The sequence below is a fragment of the Lissotriton helveticus genome, chromosome 5_1, assembly GCF_964261635.1.
Source record: "Lissotriton helveticus chromosome 5_1, aLisHel1.1, whole genome shotgun sequence".
NCBI classification, from domain to species: domain Eukaryota; kingdom Metazoa; phylum Chordata; class Amphibia; order Caudata; family Salamandridae; genus Lissotriton; species Lissotriton helveticus.
In genome coordinates, this window is record NC_136065.1 from 1,252,207,239 (window position 1) to 1,252,230,248 (window position 23,010).

General features: G+C 46.6%; 1 protein-coding gene across 1 annotated transcript in view; it reads left to right on the forward strand.

The window, feature by feature from the left end:
* The window catches only part of LHPP (phospholysine phosphohistidine inorganic pyrophosphate phosphatase), a 297,450-nt gene that overhangs the window by 181,481 nt on the left and 92,959 nt on the right, over positions 1 to 23,010 (forward strand). The gene's annotated exons all lie outside the window — the stretch shown is intronic.

Sequence of the window (23,010 nt, forward strand, 5' to 3'; positions counted from 1 at the left end):
GCTTGTCCAGAATGGTATGTTCTGCATTCCTCCTCGCCTGCTTGTGCACACTGGTGAGTATCCTTCCACTCCTGCTTCTACACAATGTTCAATCCTCACCTGCTGGAACACAGTGGTCAATACCCGTCGTCACCTGCTTGGACATGAGGGTGAAAATGCGCCTCTTTTACTTGAACTTAATGGTGCATACACTTGGAGCTATTCAATGATGTAAAATGGAGGCAGTATATTCGATAATATAGAATAGAAAGTTATTAGGGATCCATCAAAAACTCGATGAGTTACATAATGGAGCGAAGGGCCACGAGGCTTTTAAAATCAGTTCAATGCAGGGAGTGTACACTGGGACTTGAAATATGTTGAAAGAGGACAAAACAAAGCATGGAACACAGATTGAGTGCATGACGGAGAGATTTACCAGGGGAGCGAAGGAAGTAATTTGCTTAGATCTGACAGGACATGCTTCTGTATACCGAGGGCGCCTTGGATAGCCCACACTTCTTGGCTAGACAGAAGCCCTTTGTATACCGATGGCCGGCATTCGACGTGGGATTCGAAGGCTACTCCTCATGTTTTGCAGGTGGAAAGGGGATCATTATTTTGCGTTACACCCAAGTCTATGGACATGGCGCTAGTGTGAGTTCTGCAACAGCTACACAATAATGTGTACTTCTTAGTGACACTTCCAAGTGTTACAAGGGAGGGCTTTATGTGCAGTCTTTTTGGTTTTCCTCATTTTAATATTTTTTTCTGCTTGCAATTTCCACTTAATTGTTCAAGTCACAATGTCAGTAGGCATATACAATTCATAATCAAATACATTTACCAGTTCCTCTCAGGTTCCACTCGCTTGCGTCTTAATATCTTACCCCGTTCACAACTAAGGACACGATCTTCAAAGTGCAGGACGCAAGCCAGTCGCTGTTGTGTGTGTGCACGCCAACTGGAATGTGACCAACCCCTCATTTTGTGATGCAACTGATGTGCTAATCAGTCCATTTGCAAAGTGCATATTCACAAGATGTCACACAACTTCCTGTCTTATTAATATGTCTGAGGCAGGATACATTTTGCAAGCCACCTGCATATGCCTACAAATCAGGGATGGAGTTCTCAAGCTACATCAGGCCTCCATCCCTCAAGCACAGTCCCTGCAAATGACATCCCCTGTCCTTTAAAGGGAAAAATTAAATAGCCCTGCATAGCTTGACATTACGGGTATGTAAATGGTGGTTGCCTGAATTTAACTAAAGGCTGCCTGCGGCCATTCACAAGGTGGATGCTGCCACATGGGGACAACTTCCACTTTGCAATCGATTTATCAACCCATGTTGGGCGAGGTATCTTATCAATGTTTTGCAGTCCTAATGTCGCTCCTAATGAGGTGAGAAGTAAGTACCACTTTCACACCCCATCCTCCTGCAAAATGCACTTGGGAGTTGGAAAACCGTTTTAGGAGGGAGTGGGCGGATGTGACACACTCCCTCACACCCAAGCATTCACACACATGCACACACACAAATCATTCACCGCACTCGTTTCCAAATATTCAAACATACATGCTCACACCAAACATTAACTTAAAAAAAATCACACTTACCTGCAGCTCTGCCTCTGAAGTCCCAGGAGGGTTGGGGACTGCTGCCTTCTCTCATTGGCGAGAAGACAGCAGTCCCAACCTTGTCACAGAGTGGGATGGGGTCAGTGAGACTGCTTACCCCACTCCACTCTGTGACATGTTGTCACTGATTGACACTCAGCCAGGGCACTTCAGGGCTTAAAACTGTAACACCCAGATCTCAGACAATGAGTGACACTCCACCTCATCACAAGAGGGCGGGCCTTGAGGACCTTAGCTGAGCTGAGGAGGTAACGCCCACAGGAGCTGTATTATCCTCAACCCAGCAAAGTTAATCTTACGCAGGCATCAGCCTATGCATTTAGAGCATGTCTAACTCCGGGCTTCCTGACCTTAAAATGAAGAGTGTCTGTCAGGCTGACCTTTGCTCAGCTTGACAGACACACTTCCCGAGGGGCAAAAGGTGAAGGGGGGCGGCCCTCATCCCCTATGGACGGGCGATGGCTTATCAGGTCCTAGTTTTGCCAATGAATTGGAAATTAGAAGGAAGCTAAATTTGAATGTCCCAAACCACTCCAATTTGTGTATAACATATATAGTGCCTGTTAATAGAAGAAATTGCATTGTCTGACCTGTATTAGTCTACAATGGAATTCTAGAGAGATTATGGCGTCCCTCCAGACAATCTGAATTGGAATTTTGGCAGTAAATAGCTGTAAGTGCCCACAGTAAATGCACTCTGAATGATGCTGTGAAGTCTCCAAAGTCATACTTAATTTTCCTTTCCGTCCTTCAGCTCCTCCACGAATGACAGCTGCAGCAGAAGCTACATACACCCTGCTCCCACTAGAAATCATTTTGTCAAATATGTATGTGGTATTTCTATAGCGCAAATCTAGCCACATGTTTACTGAGAGATGAACAGTGCCAAAGACAAGCATAAAGTCAATGAGTCGTAGGAGAGGTAGCCAGGTTATGGACAGGTAACGTGTTGCATTTTCAATTCTTTCCTTTCTTAGTATTAGGTACATTATGGGGTGGTGAATGCTTAGGGGGCAGATGATTTACACGACTTGCTTCTCTCGGTACATACCATGCTACTTCACCCTTCCATGGCTACTGCCATCACTGAATGAGAGTTGAAGAAAGGTTTGCACACGGTTGTGTGCTGTATGTTCTGTAGCTGTCATTCCCTGAGTGCAGCCTCTGAGGAAGGGAGTGGCATTTCTCAAGGGGTTTTGTGATATAATGCTGCCCTGGGCTTCCTACAAAGGCTGGGCCTTTTTTCTCTTGATTACCGTTGTGGCTACTGAAAGAGCGCAACAGCTACAGTAGGCGCGATCAAAAAACGGTGAAAAGTAACTAAAACATATAAAGGATACACCTATGTCTTGATAATTATCTTTCAAACCTCTGTATCAACCAGTGTCGATTTTATCTGTGTTGTACAGGGAGCAAACCTCACCTCTCCTGGAACCTTGCTCAGGATAATATGAGGCCCCGCTCTAAGATACTTATCAAGACATAGGTGTATCCTTTATATGTTTTAGTTACTTTTCACCGTTTTTTGATACGCAGTAGCAAACGTTAAGGACTGTGGCCCTGAAAAAAAAAGCGGGATTTGGTTCCCCTTAGGTTGAAACATGTTGGCCGAATAAATGCAGTTATTTGTTTAGACTGCATCTTTGCACTGTTCTTGTTTTTACTAAGGGAGTGATCAAGTTATATTAAAGCTTTTGTATTGATCTACTATCCTTTTTTAACCTCATTACACTTCATTTACTTTGCACTGTACCAGATTCCATCACGATCCTTCTGCTCAAATGGTCTTCACTGCATCTGGAGATAAGACCCAGACAAATCTAGGTTATGGACTAGTCCCAATGATCATGGGACATACCATTCCTATTTGGATGGCCAAATGAGAATATATGATCTACATCTGACGTTGATGGACATTCTACTTTTCTCTGTATGGGTCTAGTCTATATTTGAAGTGAATCCCACTGCACAGGTCATGGTTATAAACACCCCGTAAACTTTTTGTTACATAGTATTAGCAAACACTCACTGACTTAGTTAGCGGTGTTTTTTTGTCAGTTTGTCGTCTGGAGCGTATTAGGTCCAGCTTTAGACCCCCAGTGTGTGTTCTTTGTTTCTTACATATTACACAGTAAGCCATAACTCAATAAAGTGTGTACAAAAATATGAATGTAAAACAGCAATTTTAAAACAAAAGGGCAGTGTAAAAAATTGGGTTATTGGTTGAGAAGGGTGGGAGCCCAGATCAGGCAACAACAACAACAATCATTGCCAGAGTGAACCACAAAATCCACAAAATTAACCTGTGCTTAACCTTTTTATTGCTTGGCAAAAAGCAGTTGGGCTTAACCTAGAGGCACTGTGTATGCAGCACACAAGCTGCCATTCGGGCGTTGTGGACGGTCGTTGCTGGAGCTTTGAGTTGGTGGTCTCCTCAGGCTTTGCTGTAGCACAAATGCAGATCTCGTGCTGCCGGTCATCGCTGGCAGTTACTGTAGCTCAAAGAGACGGGTTCACCGAAGATTCTCATTGGCAGTTGTAATGTACAGCAGAGTCTCAGTTGAAACGGACCTGTTCAAGTACACAGAGAGCCCAAAACATCAGGATTTTTCTAGAAGAGGAGGAGTTCACTCTGATGTCAACAAAGGCGCAGAATCTGGGGAGGCACCTCTTGGGGATCAGAATCTCAGTTTAGCAAAGGGCAGTAGGGCTTAGTCAGGTTCAGTTGCAGATCCAGGCAGGACCAGTTGCACCAGGTCAGCTGGACAGTTGCAGAGAGTCCTCCGGAGCATGTTGTGTAGCTGTAGCTCAGATATAAGGTCAACCAACTGACCCCTGGAGCCATGTAGGTAGCCTGGGAAAAAGAAAGCAGGTCCTGTCATCCTTCTCTGAGAGCAGAGCAGGCCTCCAGCGGCATAACAGAGCCTCTCGGGTGGGGGGTCAAGACAGTCCTCAAGCAGTAGGGTAGTCCTCTGGGAAACAAGGGGGGGGCTCTAGCAGCAAGGAAGTCCTCTGAGTAAACAAGGCAGTCCTTCTTCTATAATGTACACAGGTCAAGAGTGTCCTGAATAGTGGCTCTAGTGGTTCAATATTTATACCTGGTACCAGCTTTTGAAGTAGGAGGGTGGGGCTCTCTATACTGCCACCACATCTGATCGAGGAAAGTTCTCCCCAAGCCCTGTCATGGCTTCAAGAAGTCTTGGGTGACAAAAAACTGGTGTTGGGTTCCTTTGTGTGTGCAGAAGGCAAAAGTCTTTGAAAGATAAGTGGGGCTGGGTACAGTTTCACCCACAACCATCCTGGCAGGATGGTCCATCTTGTCCACACATAATCCCCTTATGTGTCACTGTCCGAGGCAAGATGGCGGCCGCGAATGTGGCAGAGTGAGAGGTCGTGCATGTGAGGTCCTGCCTGAAGCCCGTTTGTGCCTGCGGTCTGCTGTTGACTGAATGAAGCTGTGAGGACGCGCTGTACAAAGCGGCGGACGGCAGGCGTGCCAAAGGAGGATTTGTGCCGGGAGCGGTGTGGAGCAGCGGGGAGTGACTGGACGCCTTGAGGCAGCCCGAGCTGGAGCGGCTGCGGCTGCAAGCCAGAAACGGAGTCACAATCGGAGCTCACGGAGTCTGTGGAGCTCAGTGGTTTTTGCGGAGCAGAGCAGCCGGTCGAGAGGCAATCTGAGCTGGGGGAAGAGGCACCTCGAGTCCAGCACTATCTGCGGAGCGGAGGACCCGGTGGAGCGGTGCGGCGAATTTGAGCGGGGGAGAACTGGCAGCGCAAGCCCTGCGCTGTATGCGGAGTGCAATAGTCAGCCGGTAGAAAGGGGCAAATCCGTAGCGGAGCAGGCAGGGGGGAGAGGCAGCCGGAGCTCAGTGCTGCCTGTGGAGCACGTCAGAACGGAATTGGAATTTACGGACTCTGGTGCAGTTGGAGAGTAGGAGAATCGAGTGGAATCGAGTGGAGCTGGTTGGAGCCCGAGAAAGGCACAGTGAGTTACAGGTTAATTGCTTCATTTAGGAGACTTTGTTTCCAAGGTATTGATTACGCTTACCTCGGACTGTATAAAGACCCCCTGTGCACTCCCGGCTCCTTATCTGCTCTTGGGTGGCAATGGCTCCAAAGGGAAGCGGGGCAAAGACAAAAGCTACAGGCAATGCCGCCCCGTGGTAGTGACAATGGCATCAACTACCACGTCTGATACTGGGATTGGAACAGCAATATTTAGGACAATGGTAGAAGGGGCAGGTCGACCCGGCAGCCCATATGTTTCGAATGCCGTGAATTGTCCAAGTCTTTCCCAGCTATCTAGTAATAAAAGTGGTGAAGATGGGCTTAACGGCCATACTGGGGATAACGGGCACACTGCTCCTCAATCAGAAACTGCGACGAAAGAGCGCACAGTAGCCGATCTATTCAGAAACAAGACAATATCGTCCACCAAACAGCTCCTACATCGTCATCTGTAAGCAGCAAAGCAGTCATGGGGACAACACCTAAATCTATGTCCATGCCTGGAGGTGTGGGGGAAGACGCTATGGCCAAATTGTGTCAAGCCGTGGGCAAAGTCAGAGTTTCTCCTAAGACTGCTGCAGACAGTACTGAAAACTCTAATGATACAGGAATGGTAGCAGTAAATGATGGAGAGTCAGCTGGTTCTGGAGGGCAATTTTATTCCTTGTCTGATATATCTATCACTTCGGAGAATGAAAACGAGAATGACAGGCGAGTTTCTCGGGCGATTGGTCTGACAATGGTAGTCTATCACTAGAAGATGACATCTTAAGCTCAGACTCTCCAACAAATCATAATGGTCAAGAGACAGTTTGTAGAGTTTTTGAGGCAGCGAAATCATTGGCAAACACTGGACCCAGTATGGTGAACCCACTTCAATGGGATACCTCCCCCGGTATACAGAGTGGCCAAGACAAAGCAAGTGAAGAAGCTGAACCAGAAGGTGAGATCACTCTTATAACTATTTATAAAATCATTATGGCGCATCGAGGGGAGACCAAATCTGAAGGAATGGGGACTCAAGGGGCGGTACGCAAGCTACAAAATACCGTCCGACGTATTGCCAAGTCATGCACAGCGGTAACCAATAGAGCACATGAAGCAGAGGAACGGATCTCGTCAGTTGAGGATCAACTTTCTTTGCAAAAATCCTCAATTACAACTCTACAGAAAAGCGGGCAGGATGTGGATTGGAAACTCACTGACTTGGAGAATCGTGCACGCAGAAATAACCCACGTGTTCTAGGCGTGCCGGAAGGTAGTGAGGGGAAGGATACGTGGCGGTTTGTGGTGGATCTATTCTCAACAGCCTTTCCAGACTTAAAGGATTGGAATTGGGACATGGAAATTATAAGGGCTCATAGATTCCCCTTTGTGCAGAAACGAAATTCAGGGGGAGGGGTGGAGAAACCCAGAGCAATCCTTATATGCCTTCATAATTATTTACTTCGTGAAATTCTCTATGATTTGGCCAGGCCTGTGTGCCCGAGGAAAGGCAATGGCTTCGATTTTTTTTGTTCGCCCGGACTTTTGTCAAGTGACGGTACAACAAAGATGGCGTTTAAGGCAAATGATATCACCTATTCAAACCAAAGGGGGGCAGGCGTTTTTATTAAACCCTGCCAAATTGAAAGTGATTTATAAAGGGAAAACAACATATTTTTTTCCAGAAATTAAGGCACAGGAGTTTGTGGAGATGATGTAATGTGAATTTTGTAATCAATTAGGTCTAGTCCTCCTGTGCTAGCAAAAACAGTTACTAGTTTTCCTCGTTAGTGTATAGTGGCACGGTAACTGAAAGAGATGCACATGAAGAGAGGTAGTTGTAACTTGGGGTGATGGGTTGTAGATTGGATATGGGAGACAGGACACGGGATACGTCGGGATTCACTCATTACGCGATCACTTACCATCACTGAGGACTTGGTCCTTAAGCCTCTACTGGGTGGGGTCACAGAGGGTGGGGGGTGGTCGGGGAGGGGAAGTGGGAGGGGGAGGGGGGCTGTGGGGTGGGTGTGTGGGGCAAGGAAAAACACTGAAAGAATTTTCGGTGCAAATCAAAATCGAAATTGTATTATTTTTCTGTCGTAGCAATCGCTGCTGTTAGCAGCTTTTGCCTTGTTTCTTATGCTACATTTAGATTTGAAGATGGGTGGATTTATAATATGTTCATGGAATATTTGTGGTCTTAATGACAAAAGGAAAAGGGGTATAATGGCTCAAGTATTAAAAACTATGAAAATTGATGTCTTGTGTCTCCAAGAAACCCATATACCCTGGAAGAACAGAAATTGGTTTAAAGATTTAGGATTTGAATTAGTAGGATACACTCGGCAGGGGACTACCACAAGAGGAGTTGCTATATTAAAAAGGTATGGGGTAGTGTCGAGTAAACGGGTTAAAGAAGATCCGTTAGGGCGATGGGTAATTATTGAATTACGGTTGGAGGCCACACTTCTGACTATCTGTTCCATCTATGGCCCCAATTCCGATGATCCGGATATGTTGAATCAACTGAGAATTGAGCTAGCACTGTTGCCGCCCCCCCTACTTTTATGTGGTGATTTTAACCTACACTTGGATGGGAAAGATGACATATCGAGTAACTACATCTATGGGGGTAGGAAGAAAAATGTGTTTAAGGCCACTAAAGGGATCATCGACGAATTTGGGCTGGTAGATGTAGGATATCTAAGGGAAGGGGGTACTTCTGGGAGCACTTTTTATACTGCTCCGCATCAGAAACAGAAACATTTTCGTTTAGGTTACTTTTTTGTTACGGCTGGATACATCAATACTGCCAAAAATATTAGGTTTGAAATTGTGCCTAAATAAATTTCTGATCACAACCCTATCATTCTCGATTTAGATATTAACTTTAGACAACCCTCAAAACCATGGTCTTTTGAACGGAAGCTACTTTTCGATCCCCTTTATATTGAACACATGGGGAAGTGGATTCCCGAGTTTTCTAAATTTAATCAAGGATCAGCATCAATCGAGATTGTGTGGGATGCTTTTAAATCAGGGGTTCGGGGAGAAACGTTAAGCTATTCAATAAACAAACAGAGTGAAATTAGGAAGGCAGATGATATGGAGATGGCTGAATTGCGAGACATCGAAATTCAGTTGATGACAGCATGTAGTAGAGGGACAAGCAGTGAGCAAATCTTAAAAAATGTAGCTGTACAGAAAGCCAGGATCCATCAGAGCTTCGCCACAAAATTGGCTCAACAAGTTGCCACCTTTAGATCAGAGATGTATGAGGTGGGGGAAAATTCTGGCAGACTTTTAGCAAAAAGACTTCGACAGAAGGCGGTATCCGCAAATCTTGATAAAATCATGGATAACTCAGGGCAGTTATATGATAATCCATTGGATATATTGGGGGGTTTTCGTGAATTTTATTGTCAGTTATATACAGAAGAGATTACTAGAGATAGTGAAGGAAGGGTAGCAGATTTCATTGATTCTTTACCCAATGTTACTTTATCATCAGAAGAGTCTGAGCAATTGGATACCCCTATTACTTGGGAGGAAATAGAATTATCCCTAATGTCATTAGCTTCAGGTAAGGCTGTTGGCCCTGATGCTATACCCCTTGAGTTCTTCAGTATTTTCCGAAATATTCTTAAAAAAGAAATGACTATACTCTTAACGGAGGCCCAAAGAGGTAAGGCTCCACCCTCCTGGCAAGGCTCAGTAAGAAAACGAGTTACTTACCTGTAACTACGGTTATCCAGTATTGGTATCTTTCATAGATTCACATGCCTGAATCATTCCCCGTCGTCGAGGCGGGAGTCCCACGGTAAATAATATATATAATAGCAGTGCCTAAAATTTCTTGTAGTAGGCTGGAAAAGCCCAAAGGCCTAACTAGGCCTCAAAACTTAGCAGCCTATCTACATCATTATGTAAAAAGACCTGAAATAGTAGCCTCAGCCAATCAGCTGTCCTCACCCTCTAGAACCTTCCCAGCCCAGGCAGTTCTCCTCAGATTTTCCCAGCACAAGTGAGAATTAGTATCCATAGAAAGAACTGCCCTACCGGGGAGGAGGGTGGGTGCAGGTGAATCTATGAAAGATACCAATACTGGATAACCGTAGTTACAGGTAAGTAACTCGTTTTCTTATCCAGTATTAGGGTATCTTTCATAGATTCACATGCCTGAATCAGAATAGCAAGCAGTAACACCATGTCTGTCGATAGAGGAAGGTGGAAGACAAAGAAAAAACATATATCTATCCCCACTCAACCAGGAAGGTAATAGAGTACAAAACCTGTTTAACATAACATATGCATCAAAACCTTCAAAATATGACTGATAGGACAGCATTATAAATATGTAAACTTTAAAGCAGTATAAGAAAGACTATAAGCTATCCAACCTTAGTGAAGAAGATGCTGCAACACTGCATCACCAACAGCTGTGTCATCCTGAACCGCCGACTGCAGACAGTAATGTTCGGTAAAAGTGTGGACACTTTTCCAAGTAGCAGCTCGGCAAATGTTCTCCAGCGTCACTCCAGCGAAAAAGGCCGTAGATGTCGACACTGTTCTTGTGGAATGAGCTTTGACCTTCCTTGATAAAGGTCTGTTGGCCTTGTCATGACAGAAGGTAATTGTAGAAGACAACCACCTGGCAATAGTTGCTTTTGTGACAGCTTGCCCGAAGGGGGTTCTTCCATAGGCAACAAAAAGTTGTGTAGATTTACGGATGTCTTTTGTTTTCTGCAGATAAAATTTCAAACACCTTTTCACATCCAGAGAATGGAAAACCCTCTCTGCAGGAGTTTTTGGATCCGGGAAAAAGGTTCTGAGTTTGACCGGTTGATTAATGTGGAATTGAGTTGGCACTTTAGGAATGAATTTTGGATTGGTCCTAAGCGTAACAAAGTCCTTAGAGAATTGCAGAAAAGGGTGAGTAATAGTGAATGCCTGTATTTCACTCACTCTGCGAGCAGAAGTAAGAGCCAACAGGATTGCAACTTTCCAAGTCAAAAACTTCAGTTCTGCTTTATGGATCGGTTCAAAAGGCCTTTTCAGAAGTTGGGAAAGAACAACATTAAGATCCCACTCCGGAGGAGGAGGACGAACTGGAGGGAAAGCCCGGAATAGTCCTTTAAGGAATTGTTTGATCAAAGAGGATGAACATAAGGATGGTTTGTTGGAATTCTTCCTGAATCTGGAAATTGCTGCCAGATGCACTTTAATAGAAGAAAAGGCTAGACCTGACTTAGCCAATGACAGTAGGTATGGAAGGATGGCTTCAGGAGGAGCCTGAAGTGGATGAACCTCATTATCTCCACACCATGAACAGATCCTCTTCCACTTGAAACGATATGTTTTGATGGTACTTTGCGCACGTGCTTGTGACAATATCTCCCTGCAGTCCGAGGAGATGTTTAGGTCTTTGAACTCTAGGAAGTCAGGAGCCAAGCGTGCAAGTGCAGCGATTGAGGATCTGGATGATGGATTTGACCTCACTCTCTTGTCAGCATCGACACTGTCGTTCTGAGCCGAAACGGAGGTTGTTGAGATAGTAGGAGAAGCTCCTGAAACCAAAATTGCCTTGGCCAACGTGGAGCAATGAGGATGAGGGTGCAGTGTTCCCTCTTCATCTTTTGCAGCACCCTGGGAATGAGCAGAATCGGAGGATAAGCGTACGCAAACATTCCGGTCCATCTCATCAGGAGGGCGTTTCCTCTTGACCCCCGTCCTGGGAATCTGCTGGCATAAAACAGGCACTTGCTGTTCTGCTGTGTGGCAAATAAATCCAGCGTCGGCTTCCCCCAAAGCCGAAAAATTTTCTCTACTTGATGTTGTTCGAGTTCCCACTCGTGACAGCCCACAAACGTTCTGCTGAGACTGTCTGCTAGAGAGTTGCGAACCCCTTGTACATGCTCTGCCCTGAGGGATATGCCGTGACTTAGGGCCCATTCCCACATCTCCTGAGCTTGCAGTGACAGGGTAAGAGATTTCGTTCCTCCCTGTTTGTTTATGTAGAACATGCTGGTGGTGTTGTCCGTACGCACCAGCACGGACGAATTCACAATCCTTGGTAGAAAAGCTTGTAGGGAAAGAAAAATGGCCCTTAGTTCCAAGATGTTGATGTGCATCTGTTGGTACTGATGAGACCATCTTCCCTGGATCCGAAGGTCCTAAAGGTGACCTCCCCAACCTTCCATGGACGCATCCGTAGTCAGGGTAAACTCCGGAATCTCTTGGAGAAAGGTGAGTCCCGGCGACAAGTTGTGTGCCTTTGACCACCAGAGAAGAGCCTGTTTCATTTTGACAGTGACTTTGATGCGGTCGTCGAATGATCCCTCGACCTGCTTCCACTGACAAAGTAACTCTTCCTGCAACGGTCTCATTCTGAGCCTTGCCATAGGAATGAGGTTGATCGCAGATGAACACATCCCCAGAAGGGAAGCATATATCCGAACTGAAAGTGACTTTTTTGCGGATATCTGTTTTGCTAGTTTTACGAGCTTGTTTTGTCGCTCCTGTGTCAGGTATGCCTTGCACTGGCATGTGTCCAAGACTGCACCCAGAAAAGTCAATTGTTGACGAGGTTGGAGCTGAGATTTCTTTGAATTGAGGGTCAGTCCTAGATTCGAGAAAAGTGAAAGCGTTCTGCTGACCGCTTCCATTGTCGATTTTCTGGTTGGACCTTTTAACAGCCAGTCGTCGAGGTATGGGAACACCTGCATTCCCAGGGACCTCAACATTGCAGCCACTGGAGCCAGGCATTTGGTGAATATTCTGGGGGCCGATTTGAGGCCGAACGGGAGCACTTTGAACTGGAAATGGACGCCGGCCACTTGAAACCTTAGGAATTTGCGGTGGTTCGGGTGAATAGGGATGTGGAAATATGCGTCTTGCATATCCAGAGAAGCCAGAAAGTCCCCTTCGTTGAGACAATTCAGAATGTCCTTCAACGTCACCATGCGGAAACTCTGTTTCTTTAGATATTTGTTGAGTTTGCGCAGATCCAATATCGGACGCCACTCTTCCGAATTTTTCTCCACGAGGAAGAAGCGAGAATAAAACCCCATCCCTTTTTGAGAAGGAGGGACTCGTTCTATCGCATTCTTGCGTTGCATCTGTAAGGCTTCTTTGAAGAGTAAGCGCGGACGAGGGGGAGGGGGACCCCTGGGCGGCGTTGTTGGAGGCTTCTGCAAAAACTCCAAAGTGTGTCCCTTGCTGACCAAATCCAGGACCCACTGATCTGAAGTTATCTTCCGCCATTGGTGGTAAAAGGTGGAAATCTTGGCGCCCACGGGAAGGGAAAGTTGAGTGGCTGACATCCGGCAAAGCTCATTGGCGCTTGTTAGAATCTCGCCCTTGATTGCCTGAGCGTCGTTTCCCTCCTTGCCGAGAGAAAGAACCAGAGGCAGGCTGCCTGTAAGAAGATTGGTAATAGGGCTTGTTGTAGTTGGATTGATACTGTCGATTTTGTTGGTTGGAATAATTGCCTCTTGATGAGTAACCACGCCCTCTTGCTCCTCTAAAGGACCCCCTCTTGTATTGCAGGGTTCCCAGAGATTTAGCTGTATCAGTATCAGTTTTAATAGCCAATAAAGCGTCATCAATGTGCTTTCCAAACAATGACTCACCATCGAATGACATGTCCAAGATTTTGGTTTGGACCTCAGGTCTGAAAGTGGTTGCCTTGAGCCAACCTTGACGTCTAAGCACAATTGCTCCAGCCAATTGTCTAAAGTTGGTATTAGAAATGTCCAGGGCGCAATCAATAATTTCTGATGCCGCCCTTTCGCCTTCTTGCACAATTCTGCGCACCTCCATCTGTTGATCCTCCGGGATCAATTCAAGATATTCCGTGAGCTCAGACCACATTTGTCTATCATAACGAGCCAGGATAGCTAATGAATTAGCAGCCTTAATGGATGCTGCTGCATTTGCTGAAAACTTCTTTCCAATTGCATCAAGCCTTCTTCCCTCTTTGTCAGGTGGCGTTGAAATGGGAGCAGAAGGATTTTTGGACTTCTGCTGCGCAGCCTAAGAAATGACCGAATCCGGTCGAGGATGACCGATTAAACAAGCAGGAGTATCAGATGGTGCTCGATACTTTTTGTCTATCCTTGGCAAGACTGCCGGAATGGAAGCTGGAGTTTTCATTATGTTGAGGCCTTCCTTCCATATATAATCAATAATAGGTATGGCCCTGACCACTCTCCGATATCCCTCTTTAAAGTCATGTAAAAAGCAGTCCGACTGCTCAACTGTGACAACTAACTCAAATCGATTAGCAGCTCTCTGCATAATATTGTGGAAACCTCCAATATCTTCAGGTGGAGAGTCTGAAGGACGGGGAGGAGGTGGAGAAGGCGTAGGGATGATATAATCCTCCCAAGGATCCACCGGAGTGTTATCCGGTAACTCTCCCTCTTCCCTGCTGTCTTCACCATCATTGGAAGAACTGTCTACAACTTGAGGAAGTGGAGCAGTATGTTGTTGTGGCGACAATGGAGCTCTTGGCGACGGAGGTCTTGGCACAGTAACTGGAACAGGTGACCCAGCGGGCGCACCTTCATTGGATGGAAATCTCTGGCGATAATCTGCCAACATAGCCTGCAAATCCTGTATTAAGGAAGTTGGTAAATGTGTCGTGTCCTCAGACCGAGGAGGTCAAGTATGAGGGGACTGATATGGTGTTGAATAAACGTCATGCATATATTGTTCTTGAACTTCCTCTTCATCATCCTCCTGATATTTAATTGAGAAGGGTGACGGGCAATCCCAAAGGGACCATCATCCTCTTCCCCTTCATCCGACTCTTCTTGCATGTATGTCTCCAAAATGTGCGATGGCAAAAGTGGAGAAATATGGGAATAATCCTGCCTTTTATACGTTTTCATTTGAAAATGAGTGAATTGTATCTTTGCTGGAGGGGAACCATGCATTCGATGAGCAGAAGACCCGGTAAACGGATTCTCCGTCGACGGTCCTGTCAATGTAAAAGATCTTGCCGTCGACGAGGCTGTCAATGGTATCGTCGTCGACGAGTCCTTTGTAGTCGGGACCGTCGATAATGTCTTCGTCGACGAGTCCTTCGTCGTCGGAACCGTCGATGATGTCGTCGACGGGTCCCTCGTCGTCGGGACCGTCGATGGTATCTTCGTCGACGAGTCCTTCGTCGTCGGGACCGTCGATGGTGTCTTCGCCGACGAGGCCTTCGTCGTCGGGACCGTCGATGGTGTCTTCGTCGACGAGGCCTTCGTCGACGGGTTCGACGTTGGAGTGTTCGTCGACGAGTTCTTCGTCGACGAGACCGTCGATGATGTCTTCGTGGACGACGAGGCCGTCGATGGTGGCTTCGACGACGAGTCCTTTGGCGTCAATGGTTTCGTCGACGACGGCCTTGTGGTCGTCTACGGAGCAGTAGATTTAGTCGACGGGGCCTTCGTTGAGAAGGATTTCGACGACGGTAACTTGGATTTAGACAGCAATGGTGGTACAGACATCAAAGGTGACGTAATAGCTGAAGTGGTAACCATAGAAGTAGAAGAGGAGGTAGAAGTCCAAGTAGTAGTAGGTACAGACACCAGAGAGATAGTCTTAGCCTGGGTTGTACTCACAGTTGAAGAAGCCGGTGCACTCTTAGAGGGTTCTGAAGCTTTCTGAGAGGTTTTTAACTTTTTCTGTCTCTCAGGAGAAGCATTCTCTGTGGATCTAGCTCTCTTGCTAGAAGTAGAGGCTTTGTCCTCATCATCTGTGGATGAAGACTTCAACCACAAAAGAACCCTTGCCTCCCTATCCCTGATGGTTTTCTGAGGGAAGGTACGGCAAATTCGACAGTCCTTCACCACATGTGAAGGGTGCAGGCAATATATACAGTCCGAGTGCTTGTCATCTACATGGACTCTCTTCTTGAAGCAGGTCCCACAAGGTTTGAAAAGAGCCTTCTTTTCCGACATTTTAAGGTTTGAAGATCACAAAACTGAGTAGGCACTCAGGGAGACTCCCTTACACACGAAGTGCGGTGAAAATCTGAGGAGAACTGCCTGGGCTGGGAAGGTTCTAGAGGGTGAGGACAGCTGATTGGCTGAGGCTACTATTTCAGGTCTTTTTACATAATGATGTAGATAAGCTGCTAAGTTTTGAGGCCTAGTTAGGCCTTTGGGCTTTTCCAGCCTACTACAAGAAATTTTAGGCACTGCTATTATATATATTATTTACCGTGGGACTCCCGCCTCGACGACGGGGAATGATTCAGGCATGTGAATCTATGAAAGATACCCTAATACTGGATAATCACTGTTCTCCAGTATTAGGGGTGTCTTTCATAAATTCACATGCTTGAATATTCCCCGTCCTCGAAGTGGGAGTCCCACGGTACATAAAATAGTAGTAATATATATATATATATATACATATAGAAAAATATATAATTATACATATACATATAAAATGTAATACATATTAAAATATAGAAATAAAGTTAAAAGTACCATAGAACTAAAAAGGCCCATAGAAGCCCGAAAGGGAGAATTCACTTTAGTAACATATCAGAGTCATTATAATAGTCCACATTCCAGCCAATCAGGCAGCAGCACCCTCTAGAATCTTCTCCTCAGAAGCTCAGCCCCTCAGATTTTCTACCGCACGTCATGTGAAGGGAGTCTCCCTGAGCTCTGCTCAGTTTTTTTCTACTTTTATTGCTTACTTCAACTCTTAAGATGTCTTCAACTAAAAAATCTTTATTCAGGCCATGTTCTTCTTGTGGAAAGCTTCGCCTTTTTCATGAAGATCCTCACAGTAAGTGCATTTACTGCCTTTACCCGGATCATGAGGTAAGAACTGCAAGTTCTGCAGGACTTTCTCGTCAAAGACTTTGAAAGACAGAGTGGCCCGTCTCCTTCTGTGGCTACAGAAGTTGAAGACTTCAGAAATCCAGCTTCTGATATGGAGAGCGTGTCTTCATTCCATTCTAAGGCCTCTCTTAAGCGTGGATCAGAGACAGAGATGCCTTCTCCTTTTCTGAAGAGATAAAAGCTTGTCGACGTCTCTAAAACTGTCTCCCCACGGGATCTGCCAGCCTCTACGCCTACGGGATCTGGTTCTCTGGCGTCGCAGTCCCAAGCTGTGCCCTCGTCATCAAAAACGGGCGCCGGCTCGTCGACCGGCTCGTCGACGCGTCCGTCGACGACTACGAGATCCGTCGACGCTGTACCGACCATGACGACGACATGTTCAATGTCAACAAAGACTACGATGACGACGTCTACCTCGTCGACGACGCTTCAAGAGGTGAGACCGATCTCCTCCATTGTTAAAATCTCGTCGACGACCATCAAACCTGTCTCGTCGACGGCTCAGACTAAAAAGCATTCGTCGACAAAGACTTTGTCGGCGCGTTCCAAGTCGACGAAGGTCCCATCTTCGTCGACGGCAACATCATCGTCGACGGTGACCAGCCCGTCGACAGCGACATCCTCGGCGACTGTGCCGTCTACGCCGTCGACGACTGCCTCATCGACGGCTAAACCAATGACGACGGCATCCTCTTCGTCGACGACGCCGTCGACGGCGTGAAATTCTACGTCGACGAAAGATAAGGGGAAAACATTGTCACCGTGGACGGCTCCAAAACCTTCGACAGCGGGTCCCGCTTTGACAATACCATCTACGATCACCTCGTCGACGGGATCGTCGACGACGCACCATTCACTTGCTACTGCAACTACTTTTACAGTGGTAACAGCTTCAGTGGTCAAACGTCTGGCTCCACTACACATGAGTCCTATTACCAGTGGTGCTAGTCTTCCAGCACAGCTATTTGAGTCTGCAGAAGAGAACTCCAATGATGGTTCTTATGTGGATGACGTTTTTCGTCCTGCGTCCAGTCCCTCTGAACTCAATATAAAGTGCCAAGAAGAGGAGGGTGACGATGAGAAGGAGGTGAGTGCTCTCTTTCCCGTCCATGTCGATCAGTTTGATGCACCTCAGGAGGAACCAATGACTCAAATACCGTTCTCCTTGGTGTCCAACCTGTAACATATGCTGGACAATTATAATCGCAGATTCCCTCCGTCTGCGCCCACTACACCTACTCCTCAACCTTCGGCGCCAGCTCCAGTACCTGCTGTAACGCCGAGATCAATGGTTCGTCCACAGCCGGATACAGATAATGATGAGAATGTCCATCAGGACACAGATCAAGATGACGATGATGTCCTCATTGATTGGGATAATTATAGCCGTCGTCTACGTCTACGTCACCGACACCGCCCTTGGCTTCCCCACCAGTGGACATCGGAAGTTTCCACAATCTAATGATACGTGCTGCCAAGCGTTTCCATTTATCCCTGGAGGTGCAATAACAAGATTGCTTCCTCTATGATTTCAAGGACCAGCCTCTAAAGCAGACCCATACCATACCAATTATTGATTTATTTGGCAAGAGGGTCTTAAACTTATGGAGCGGCCAAATTCCATCCCGGCTGTACTGCCACATCTTGATAAGAAATACAAGGCGCCTGCAGACTCACCAGTATGCCTTGTTTCACATCCTAAGGCGGACTCAGTCATCACGCAGGCGGCCCAGAAACGGTCGCGTAATCCTGCCACTCCGCTAACTTCTCCTTGGGACCAGGAAGGGCGCCGATTGGACTCTATCGGAAAGAAATTCACCACCATGGCTGCCACGACGGTCAGAGCGGCCAACTCCCTGGCCATCCTTGGAAGATATGACCGTCAAATGTGGTCAGAAATTGCAGCTTTGGTTACCCAGCTTCCAGATTCCATCCGAGCCGGGGCCCAGACAATTGTCCAAGAAGGAGAGAAGATCTCTTCGGAGATTATTGATTGTGCTGTTGACATTTCTTCCACAGGATTCAGGCAACTTGCTGGAGCTGCTGTTTTAAGGGGCCATGGCTGGCTCAAATCTACAGCTTTTCGCCCTGAAGTACAGGCGAGAGTTCTTGACTTGCCATACGATGGTGATTCCCTTTTTTGGCAAGCATGACGACGATGCCCTGGAATCCATCAAAAAAGACACGGATACTGCTCGTGCCTTAGGAACCCTCCAATACAGGAAGCGGCCTTTTCGGGGAGCACTTGGCTGAGGCAACTCGTCAAATTTTCGTGGCTCCTCCCAGTATCGTTCCTATGGCGACAACAAGCAGAGATATAATTACCAGTCTCAAAATCGCCAATCCGATTCAAGACCTTATCGGAGGAAAAACAACTACAGAGGTGGTACCACCTCTAAAAAGCAGTGACTTCCCCAGGATACAGTGTTCTCCAACTCTGAAAATTGGAGATCGAATCTCTCAAATATTCTACAATTTGTCACATATCACTTCGGATTGTTGGGTCCTAGATGTCATCTTAAAGGGACACGCTCTCGAATTTACAAGATTTCCCCCCACCCGCCAACCCTCTGGCCCACCGCCAGCTCATCTAAAGGAACTATTGGCTCAAGTTAAGAGCATGATACAAAAAGGGTCTGTCGAAGTGGTTCCTCGAGTTCAACAGGGCAAGGGCTTTTATTCCCGCTTCTTTTTAATCAAGAAAAAGTCGGGAGAGTGGCGCCCCATTCTGTACTTACGAGCCCACAATAAGTTCATCAAATCGCAAAAATTTCGGATGTTAACTTTACTGTAAATTCTACGGTACCTCAATCCCAGGGAGTTCCTCTCCACTATCGACCTCCAAGATGGATATTTTCATGTGCCAATACATCACAAACAGAGAAAATATCTTCGCTTCACTGTCGGATCGAAGCACTTCCAGTTCAAGGTGTTGCCATTCTGCCTTCGTTCGGCACCGAGAGTTTTTACAAAGGTCATGGCTCCGGTCGCAGCTTTCCTTCGCCTGCAGGGCATTACATTTTACCCTTATTTGGACGATTGTCTGATAAAGGCTCAGACATATCAAGCAGCAAGGCAACACACTCAGACTTGCCTGTCACTTTTTCGCACCTTGGGCCTTTCTATCAATCAGGAAAAGTTTCATCTTCGCCCATCACGACAGAGAATCTTTCTAGGAGCCTTGATCGATTCTCGTCTGGCACAGGTGTTTGTCTCACAGGAGCGACAAGTTTGCATACTCAAGATGGTCGCTTTTCTAAGATCAAAAAGGTCCGTTTCAGTCCGGATGTTGAAATCCTTTCTGGGCATGGCCTCCTCTTGCATCCATCTGATTCCGCACTGCAAACTTCATATGAGAGTCATACAAGAGGAGTTGGACAAACAATGGAAACAAGTCTCGGGGTCGTTCAATGACAAACTCTACCTGTACCCCCGCATTCAAACAGCATTGGAATGGTGGGCTCACCTTCCAAACATCGCCGCCAGGCTGCCCTTCCAGGATACAGCTCCTACGCTTACCCTCACAACGGACGCATCCCTGGAGGGTTGTGGGGCACACCTCGACGGGATGTCGGTCAAGGGCAAATGGACTGCAGTTCAACGCACATGGCATATAAATCGCCTAGAACTCTTGGCCATCTTCCTCGCCCTAAAATCCTTCCGGAGGCTGATACAAGGCCAATCACTGCTGATGCAGACAGGCAACACCGCCAGCATGCACTATCTCAACAAACAGGGAGGTACGAGGTCTCTTCTGCTTTCCAAGCAGGCGCAAGAAATCTGGGAATGGGCGATTCACCATCAGGTCCACCTGACAGCAGTTCACGTGCCGGGTGTCTCCAACGCCCTTGCCGACTCTCTCAGCAGATCACTTGCAGACAATCACGAGTGGGAACTCCACCAACTAACTCTGGAGTATGTCTTTCGTCAGTGGGGCCAATCACAGATGGATCTGTTTGCGACTCCGACCAACCGCAAATGCCTACGCTTTGCAAGCCGGCATCCCCATGAAGAGTCGAGCGGGAATGCGTTTTCGATCAATTGGTCGAATGAATAAGTTTGCGCTTTTCCTCCGCTCCCTCTAGTTCCGCGCCTGTTGCACAGGATGAGGCTTCAACCCTGTCACATCATACTGATTGCGCCCAGGTGGCCACGTCGCCCATGGTTCACGGATCTCCTCCTATTTTCCCAGTGCAATCCGATTCTTCTTTGCCCTCTGCCTCACCTGCTCACCTTGAACCAGGGACGGATTTGCCATCCGGATCCGGCATATCTCCAACTGCATGCTTGGAACCTGAGCACAATGAGTTCTCACGTTTGAATATTGCTCCGGAGTACAGGGAAGTGCTGGCTCATGCACGCGCTCCTTCCACCATTAAGACGTATCAATTGAAATGGAAGCGGTTTTGTGTCTGGTGTCACAAGGAAGCCCTTGATCCGATGCACGCCAAGCCACAGCAAATCCTGCCTTTTTTCCTATCTCTAAATCAACACCTCCTTGGCCCTAAATCAACACCTCCTTGGCCCTAAATCAACACCTCCTTGGCTCGGCAGAAGGGGAGGAGTCAGCAGCTTTAACCAGAATTTTTTATATTCCCAAACAATCGGAGCCACAGCATGCAAAGAAGAAAGTCCGCCGTAGTCACTTCCTCGAGGATCTAGAACATCACAATCTCTGAGCCTTGAACGGAAGATTCCCAGAAGACTGCCCCCCAGTTGAATCCTTCTACTCCATCTCTGCATGCTCCATCCTGGACTATACTTTTGTCAGTCTCGAGCTGTTCCCTTATATTCTCGGGTTTAGGATGGGGGATAAGGGGGATAGCGATCACCGCCCCCAGGAAATCCAGATAACAGCTATTGTTCCTACTTCAATAAGGCCAGACATACCCCTGGGACCCATGCACACCCAAGATCAAAAAAGAATTAAATGCACATTGCACAATGCCAATCTGCTGTCGGATGCTGCAATAAATCTCCACAACTTGCAAACTTTGAGTTCAGATGACGTAATAGCACACTGGGAGGTCTTCACAGCAACACTGCCACAAAAGCTTGTAGGCACTACTCCCACTAAAGTCAACTCCCAAGGAAAAGGGGGAAGAAACAAAATACAGAAAAAGTACAGAGAAGAGCTCAAGTCACTAAAAAGATCCGTAAACTCAAGCCTGCGTAGGCTGAGAACTTCGCCAGGAAATGTTAATGCACAAGCTTCCCTGCATCAACAGAGGGCAGCCCTAAAAAGATTAAAATGGAACATCAAGAGAGACTACGAGAATGATAGCTGGGCAAAACTCTTATACGACATAAACAGCAATGATAGCGCACGCTTTTGGAAAACTGTGAATGGCATATTGCGTCCAAAATCTGAGGATATTGGGTCACATATCTCAGAAGGAGTCTGGATAGAATATATCACCAGCCACTTTAACAACTGTATGGAAAGTGCAGGAGAACGAACGGCCAATCGAGGGCTCTCAAAGAAATCAGTTGCAGTTTGTATACCTCTAGCAATTCCCCCTCGAGCTAAAGGTGCAGCAATGCCCAGCCACAGGAAGCAGATCGCTGGGAATAATAAACAATTTGCAACCACTCCTAATACAAAAACAGATTGCTAAAGGAAGGAAAGAAGGTGCCCCAGGCCCAAATGGCATACCACCAGCCCTGTTCAAAGCTAAGAGCAAAGAATGGGCAGATATTTTACAACCACTGTTTTTGGAAATTAGATTGCAAAACAGAATACCAGAAGCCTGGAAGGGCTCAACAATAGTTCCAATACATAAAAAAGGAGACAAGGCCGAGCCTAACAACTACCGCCTAGTCGCGCTAATTGACAACGAAGCGAAGTACTTTGCGGGAACTATTCTAGAGGAGCTTACACTTTGGGCAGAGACGATTCATATGATACCACTGAATCAGACTGGTTTCCGTAAAGCAACCAGCACAGCTACAAATATCCTCGCAATTTCTCTAGCAATTGACGCAGCAAAAACTTCCAATTTACCATTACATCTATGTTATATTGATTTTAGTGCTGCTTTTGACAACGTCGAGAGAGGCAGACTTTGGGAGAAATTGACACGATGGGGCATTCCGCAGTCTACTCTAAACATCTTAATGCTCCTACATACGGACACCTGGGTGCAGGTAAAACTAGGTGGAGGGACTCATCTCTCCTCGAAAGTACCAACCACGAGGGGATTGAAGCAAGGTTGTGTGCTTGCTCCAACCTTGTTCAATCTATTCATGGCTGACCTTCCTAATCGGCTGGATGCTTGTAACTCCCACGCCCCCAGGTTGGGAGGGAAAACTATAACCAACCTCATGTACGCTGACGACGTAGTTTTGCTAAGTCATACTCATGTTGGCCTGCAACATCTACTAACTGAAATGCAAAACTACGCAAAAGAAAACAACTTAAAAATAAACTTGTCCAAAACAAAGACAATGTCAATTAACAGCAAAAAAAGCTCACAGAAACACTGGTTCCTTGGTGGCATCAAAATCGAACATGTAAGCGAGTACAAGTACTTAGGGGTTGTA